General features: G+C 37.3%; 1 non-coding gene across 1 annotated transcript; it reads right to left on the bottom strand.

The window, feature by feature from the left end:
- Positions 1-1,004: 1,004 nt before the first annotated feature.
- LOC143389206 (U6 spliceosomal RNA) lies at positions 1,005-1,111 on the bottom strand. The gene has a single exon (XR_013090115.2). It is a non-coding gene; the product is annotated as a U6 spliceosomal RNA (small nuclear RNA).
- Between the last annotated feature and the right edge of the window lie 7,431 nt (positions 1,112-8,542).

Genomic DNA, 8,542 nt, shown 5'->3' with positions numbered 1-8,542 from the left:
GGAGGGGCATATATACATTACACACAGCTTATCTTAATTAACATAAACTAGATACAGCAGTCAACCAATAAGGAATCTCCACACTTAATAGCTCACTGGCATTACTTCACAAACCACTCCCTCTGGCAAAATGCCAGGAGCCACCTTGACTTGTTTACAGATCCTTGTATCAGAGAAGACATTTGGAATTTGATTTTTTTTATTTTTTTCAATTAGCATTATATTCTCCAACTCCATTCATTTACCTGCAAAGGTCATGATTATATTCTCTTTTAATGCTGAGTAATATTCCATTGTGTATATATACCACATTTTCTTTATCCATTAATCTACTTAAGGGCATCTAGGTTGGTTCCACAATTTAGTTATTGTAAATTGTACTGCCATAAACACTGATGTGGCTGTGTCCCTGTAGCACACTGTTTTTAAGTCCTTTGGGTATAAAACAAGGGGTGGAATAACTGGGTCAAATGGTGGTTCCATTCCAAATTTTCTGAGGAATCTCCATACTGCTTTCCATATTGACTGCAACAATTTGCAGTCCCACCAGCAATGTATGAGTGTGCCCTTCTCCTCACATCCTTGCCAACACTTATTGTTGTTTGTATTCTTAATAGCTGCCATTCTGACAGGAGTGAGATGAAATCTTAGATTAGTTTTGATTTGCATTTCTCTAATTGCTAGAGATGTTGAGCATTTTTTCATATATTTGTTGATTGATTGTATATCATCTTCTGAGAAGTGTATGTTCATTTCCTTGGCCCATTTATTGATTGACTTATTTGAGTTTTTTTGTTTGTTTGTTTGTTTGTTTTTTGGTGTTAAGATTTTTGAGTTCTTTAAATACCTAGAGACTAGTGCACTATCTCATGTGCATGTTCTAGAAATTTGTTCCCATTCTGTAGGCTCTCTATTCACTTCACTGATTATTTCTTTTGCTGAGAAGAAGCTTTTGAGTTTGAGTCCATCCCATTCATTGTTTCTTGATTTTAATTCCTGTGCTAAAAATTATGGAATGCTTCATGAATTTGCATGTCATCCTTCCATAGGGGCCATGCTAATCTTCTCTGTATCATTCCAATTTTAGTATATGTGCTGCCAAAGTGAGCACCTGATCAATGTCTTTTGAAAACATTTAATAATCTTAATCCATACCTATGAATGTATTTTCACATTCCTAAGTGTCTTAAGAATACATTTTTTCCTTGAAATCATGTATTCATAAGCAATACCTTTGGATTCTTACAGTTACCCAGTGGAATATGTAGTATTGTGAATGCTAATTTGTTTTTGATAGTTTACTGTTCACAAAAACACTTTGACAAACTGTTATAAGCTGACTGTATTCCCCTGTAATTTATATATTGAAATCCCAATTCCCAGTAACTTCGAATGCAATCTGACTTTTTTTTACAATTTTTTCTTTTAAGTTATTTTATTCTAATTTGTTATACATGATAACAGAATGCAATACAATTCATATTACACATATAGAGCACTATTTTTCATATGTCAAAATACATTCACACCATTAGTGTCTTCATACATGTACTTAGGGTAATGATATCCATCTCATTCCATCTTCTTTTTTACCCCCATACCCCCTTCTTTCCCCTCCCACCTCTTTGCCCTATCTAGAGTTCATCTAATCCTCCCATGCTCCTCCTCTAGAATGAAATATTATTTGAAGACAGGATCTTTAAGAAGATAATAAATTTAAAGTAAGATCATTAAGGTAGGACCTTTTCCAATATGTCTTGGGTCCTTATCAGAAGGGAAAACTTGTAGACACAAAAATTGACATTGGGAGATGATATAAAGAGACACAAGAAGACAATGTCAACCTACACACCAAGGACCATGCTGGAACATTTTCTCTCCTTACAATGTTCAGAAGGAAACAACCCTGGAAGTTTGGACTTGTGTTTTCCAGAAGAATAAAATGATAAATTTCCACTGATTGAGCCATCCAGTTTGTGATTATTATAGACATTGTCAGCTGATACACTCACCATCTTATTTGATGATTATATGTCCATCATGTTTTTCATTGCTATTTTCATTTAAGTGAAAGAAGGAAATGTGTACTATTAGATTTTTTAAAATCCCTGTCTTTCATTTCCCATATAAAGGTAACTTTTTCAACAAAATTCTCCTTTGAACCTTCTGTTTTCCAGAACAGTGAAACAATAAATTTCCACTGTTTCTATCTTTTTTCTTCTCAAATCTTTCTATTAAGCAATTTCATAGACACTTGTATTTCTTTATCAAAGAATGTGCCTCAAATATAATTAAATGTAACAAATCATAGTGTTCTCTTCTAGCCATTTTGAAACATACAATAAATTATTGTCTACTATATATAGTTACTCTACTGGACCATGGAACACTAGAACTTATTCTTCCTAACTATAATTTGGTATGGTTAACCAGCCACTCTCTTTCCCTTCCCAGCTTCTATAACCACTGTTCTACTCTCTATATGAGATGAACTTTTCTAGCTTCCACACATGAATGATAACATGTAGTATTTGTCTTTTTATGTCTGGTTTCTTTCAGTTAACATAATATCCTTCATGTTCATCTGTGTTGCTGCAAATACCAGAGTTTCATTTTTTTATTGTGGGGTAATATTCCATTATGCCACACTTTCCTTACTGGTACATTTGTCAGTAGACACCTAGTTTGTTTCCATTACTTGGCTGTTGTAAACATGGGAGTGCATATCAACATACGATTTCTTTTGGATACATACACAGTAGTGAGTTTGCTGGATCATAATGTAGTCCTATTTTTAATTCTTTCAGCAATTCCCACACTGTGAATTCCATCATGATTGACTATAAAATAGTATTTTAAAATCCTGATTAACTATGGATTTTGTGTAGAACATAAGGACCTCATAAAATAAAGGAATTGGTTTTCGTTATTAACCTGGATAGAAGATGCATGACAAGGCAATACTCATCCAACTGAGAGAGCTGGAAGAGGAATTGAGAGACTCTTTTCCCCCCCATAGTTTTATTGGCATATTATAATAATACATAATAGTGGGATGCTTTGTTATATATGTGTACATGCACACCATAGGGACATGCTCCTTTATCCTTTCCTCTTGCTTTTTAATGAGAAAACTGAGACCTGATAGGTTTTGATCTTCTGATACCAGTTACAAGGTACAAGAACTAGAAGCAAGACCTTGATCCTTACTACTTTAAATGTTCTGCCAAACCACCTGGCATTGAACTGTGTCCAGAGAAGAATGAGATAAGTTACTGCAAAACTATTTTACTTGGAAATAAGACTGTTTTACTTTGAAGTGTATCTAGTTGGGGCTGCTTCCATTTTCTAGAATTTGTTTAAAGAGAGACTGGACAAGTATAAGAGCTTGATAGTAGAGATACTGAGCTGACTGAAGGAGGGAGGTTCAGATAATACAGTTCCTTGTTAGAATTACAATTTACACCTTGCTTCATGTGGTGTAGGTTGTCCCATTTGATATGATTTTGATTAAATTATGCAATAACTCCCCATCCTGACCTATGCTTAAAAAATTACTTCAGTATCTGAGGTGCCAGGACCTCCAAAATGCCTCCAAATTTATTTCCTTGGCCTTGGGAAAGTGCCCTTTTGATCTTAACCTAGTAATGAAATGCTGGGAAGAATGAAGGTCATAGTTTTTGTCACCTATATTTTAAAAATGTAGCATCTTATTTCTATTTCTTTGGGGGGTATGGATTTTTTGGTTGTGAATTCAGAATAATGGACTTCAGTCTGCCTAATTTAGGAAAAGTTAAGGGGGTGAGTCAATTTCATTTTTTAGAAATATTTATTTATTCATATGTGGTGCTGAGGATCAAACCCAGTGCCTCACATGTGCTAGGCAAGTGCTCTGCCACTGAGTTACAACCCCAGTCATGGTGAGTCAATTTCTACCAGCAGAGTGCTCAGTGCATGCCTATGCAGGCAAACTGTGTGGACAGACATGTTCTCAAATAATCCTCCTTCTCTCTGATACAAGTGGCTTCATCCCCCATGCTAAGAGAGAAAGGCAGATGAGCATAGGAATTGAAGTGGGAGAGAGAGATGCAGTGGAGACATGTTAGAATATATTTATTAAGTTGTCATGACATGTGCCTCATTGTTTACCCAAGAGTAAGGTACTCTCAACTGTGTAATAGAAACAAGAGGCTTGATTATGGTAAAAAATAAACTCTCAAGCAATAAAAAATGTATTAAGATTCAGTGATTAAGATTCCTTCTCCACATGCTTATTCAAGGGCCCAGGCTGATGGAAGCTCTGCCATCTCAAACTGAGTCATTCAAGGTTACTCTTGGTTCCTCTCCATCTATCCTGGTGTTGAGAAGAAGAAAACTGCGTGGAAGCATCTGTGGAATGTCCCTAAGGGCCAAATGTAGAGTCACATATGGCTGAAATTGTAACTGCAGAGGATTCAGGAAAATGTAGTTTATCTCTGTGTCCAGAAGAAGAAGAAATGGATTTAGATAAGTATTTGGCAATCATACACAGACACACATTTTGTATATATGATATACAATTTAGTATATGTATATCATATGTAATAAGCATGGTGTATGCTCTTGTGTGCACAGCAAGATTATATATATAAACAAAATATACACACACACATGGTCAAATAAATGAATAAGTATATGTTTTAAATCAGTCCTGAGACTGAACGAGTGTTTTCTGTCAACTCCTTCACCTGGTTTATTTTTGAATGATTGAACTCCCTTGCTTTCTCTTTCTGGTCATGCTTTGGTGTCAGGATCTGGGTCTTTTATCATGAAGCATAGGTTCAGAGATGTCTAAGCCTTTGTGGTACTTTTTGTTCTCCATGAAATTGTTAATATCCCTGTTCTAACAGGTAGATTCACAGTTCTTCCAGTTTCATGAGAAGGATGTCCTTTGTGTTACTTTTTGTTACTTTTAGTCTCCCTAGTGCCCAGAGGGGAGAGCCACTGAGTAGAGAGAACTAAGGAAAGAGACCTGGTAAGAGACAGACCTTCAAGGTTATGTGAAACACAGACAGTTCAGTTAGAGCAGGCATCAGGACCTCCTCCATTTTGGGCAGCACATGTGTAGGGGCCTCTCCCAACTGACCTTAATTTCACTCCTTGCCTGACCACTACCTACCTCCCACCCCACCACCAATTCTGTCCTGGAATCTCTACTTCCTATGCCACCTCTTGACTTCTCATTAAAGCTCCTGCCTTCCTAGAAGCATGGGGACAAGATTCTGTATTCAAATAGGAGGGGCCGTGGTGTTAAACAGCCTTAGTTTCCTTCTCTTTATCACTACATTCTCCATAGGAATAAATCATATAATGCACGTGAGACATTTAATTCTGTGGGTGTGTCATGTTAAAAACAAAAGCTGTGATGAATTTTACTACGATAACTGATCCAGTCTGATGGACTCTATGTATTCCATCACATTTGATTCCTAATGATCTTGGTTTGGAGGACTGGCCAAGGACTGGCCTTGCTAGCTCGTCTAAGAGGATGGAAATAGAAAAAAGAAATGCAGAGCTGGAAGAACTGTGAATCTGCCTGTTAGAACAGGGATACCAACAATTTCATGAGAAGGATGTTCTTTTTTTCTCCCTCAAGACTGTGAGAGCATTCTGCAGTTGGTCAGGGAGTGATCCCCCCAGACTGTGCTGTTGTGAAGAGACCCTGGCAGTGAGGCCTTGGCGATGGGCTGATGTGTGTACGGGTGGCGGTGATTAAGTTCTCCAAGCTGATCCTGTTTCTCTTTAGGAACTTCAAACAGATGAGCCATTCAGATCCTAAGCCTGGGAAAGGACATTAAATCACAGATACTTTGTATTATAAACAAAGGAAGATCAGAAAGGAAAAAAAAAACTATGTGGTAGTACAAAGGAATTGTCCCTTTTTGGAGAAAAGATGACGTGAGTGAACTGACCATCAATGGACTAAGCAAATCAATCCCAAGACATGGAACTCTGGTTCTTTCTCCCTTGAGCACATCATAGGTTTTCATAGGCTAGGAGGGAGCACTCTGTGACATCCTGGAACACTCAAGCAGGATGCCTGCCTCTACCTCGTGATAACCTTAGTTCCTTTCAATTAGTTAAGGTTTGGATGACAAAAGGGACGGAGGATGAGGGTGAGCGGTGCTGGTATCCCCCAGTCTGCATGAGTAGACCTCCCTCTCACCTCCATGGGATTTATAACTGCATTGTTTTTCAAGTTTTCATATGAACTAGAACTGAGTTGATAAAGGGGCCTCAGAAGGACCCTTAATTGTGCGAGATTGAGGTCCCCCCTGCTTTGGTTTTTTAATTAAATTATTTATTTTTATTGGTTCTTTTTAGTAATATATAACAATAGAATTCATTCTGACATAATTACAAAAGCATGGAGTATAATTCGTTCTAATTCAGTGCAGGTGAGATCCCTTCTTAAGGACTATTTTCAGTCCTACGTCATCTGGGTGGCATTTTCCCTCCTTTGCAGTTACAGCCTCCATTGTATTTGTCGTCTTTCAGACCTTCTGTTTAGACCCTTGACTACCAGACAGCAAGCTTCAGAAGCCTGGTCCTGTCTTTTCCTAGGGATTTCTGGTGGTGGTTCAGAGTGAAACTTAATAAATGCATATAGGATTAATGAATACTAGATAGATAAGTAAGTCACATGCAAATTGATGCTTTTAAGGTCCTAATATTTTTTCTAAATTATTCTATATTTGAAAACTTTGGCACCTTTAATATCATTTATCCTTTGTCCTACTAAAATTTGTGGAATAAAAGATGAATATCTAGGGCTGGGAATGTGGCTCAAGCAGTAGGCGCTCGCCTGGCATGCGTGCGGCCTGGGTTCGATCCTTAGCACCACATACAAACAAAGATGTTGTGTCTGCTGAAAACTAAAAAATAAATATTGAAAAAAATAAAATTCTCTCTCTCTCTAAAAAAAAAATCAATGTCTATCTAGGCTCTTGATTCTGAATTAGTGAAATCTGAATTACAGTGGTCTTAACCAACAGTTACTTTGTTATAATTGTATACAGAATTTAAAAATATCTATCTCTGCTTGTGAATACCATAATTCGTTATAATTAGTGAAAGTACTATGTTTTTAAAAAACTGAATGATACACTCATGTTTCCTAAAGTGAACTCTCTAGTTTCCTCAATTCTTGGTGAGTTTCTGTTCTTACCAGCCCACTGTGTGGGCTGTAGGACAGCTTTGTAATTGAAACTTGCAGGGTAATAGAACTTGTCACCAATAAGCTCAAGTCTGAACTGCCATTGTAATTAGATTTGTTGGAAGCATTTATGAATGAAAGACTGTGATTTTCTAGTTGGCAGAGTGGATAGAAAACTTTCTGTCAATGATAACCTGATCTAGAATCCAGATGCCTATTGACTGATGGTAAATGATAGCTTAATATTTCCCACTTCTAATAATGTTGACTTAAGTGATATAATGAAATTAAATTTCATTTTTCCTGTCCTTCTCTATGTGATATAGTGGATCTGAGATTGACAATTTTAATTGTGTTCCTTATCTGACACTTAAGAACTCTGGTTTTGCATTGAGGTAGATGAGATTCCTCAAATGTCCACTTTCACGGTCGCTTTACCAGGTTGCTAACCTACATTTCTTTAGAACCTAAAAATAACAACAACAACAATTGGCAGGGCATGAACATGGAATTAGCAATACTGAACCATTGCTTCTAGAGGAAGAACACAGGGTCCTATGAGCCTCTGGTCAAAATATTTTCATCAGGAGGTGAACATGTAGTCTTGTGTGAGTTTTACATGTGTTTCTCTTTAAAGACACCTCATTTATTATACATAAACTCATTATCATTGAACTCCAGCATGGTAGTTCATACCTGAATGAAGCTAGCCTGATACACATATTTTTTATCTATAAGACACATCACAGCCTTTTTGAACCTAGGAACACTGGATAGCTCTTAAGCACTGTGCTTGGAGGGGCATTTAAACCAGGGAAGTCACCAACAGAAAACAAAAATGTACCAATAGTGTGATACTATGTAGAGCATGAAAAGGACAACTGCAAGACTGAAAACTGCAGAGTGTCCCTTTGATTGACCTCAGTTGGGAACACAAACACTGGTACCACACATTCTGTCCCTCTGTGCAAGTTTGCAAAAGACTATGAAAGACCATGGGTATTGATTTTGGGGTTGGATGTTTGTTTTAGTGAGAAGGTAGGCCAGCTTCTAAGTGTGGAATGTATGGGTAGTGAGAGTGGACTGGACTATCACCTGAGATTTAAGATGAAGATATGAGACTCAGATGTGAAGCAATGCAGTTAAGCAAGCATCTACTAAGTAACCATACTCTGTTCCCTCAATCTATTTTCACATAACAGCAGGTCCTGAGTTGATCTTGCCATACAGGTATGTAGGGAATCCTACAGCTGCTGAGAAGCTCAAAGGTAGATACAGAAATGATCCCTGGAGCAAATGTAGGCAGCTAGGTAGGACCTGTGAGGTCTAAAGTCAGCTTCCATGGCC

Source organism: Callospermophilus lateralis, unplaced genomic scaffold (genome assembly GCF_048772815.1).
Source record: "Callospermophilus lateralis isolate mCalLat2 unplaced genomic scaffold, mCalLat2.hap1 Scaffold_109, whole genome shotgun sequence".
NCBI lineage: Eukaryota > Metazoa > Chordata > Mammalia > Rodentia > Sciuridae > Callospermophilus > Callospermophilus lateralis.
This window is presented reverse-complemented; position numbering and strand designations above follow the sequence as displayed.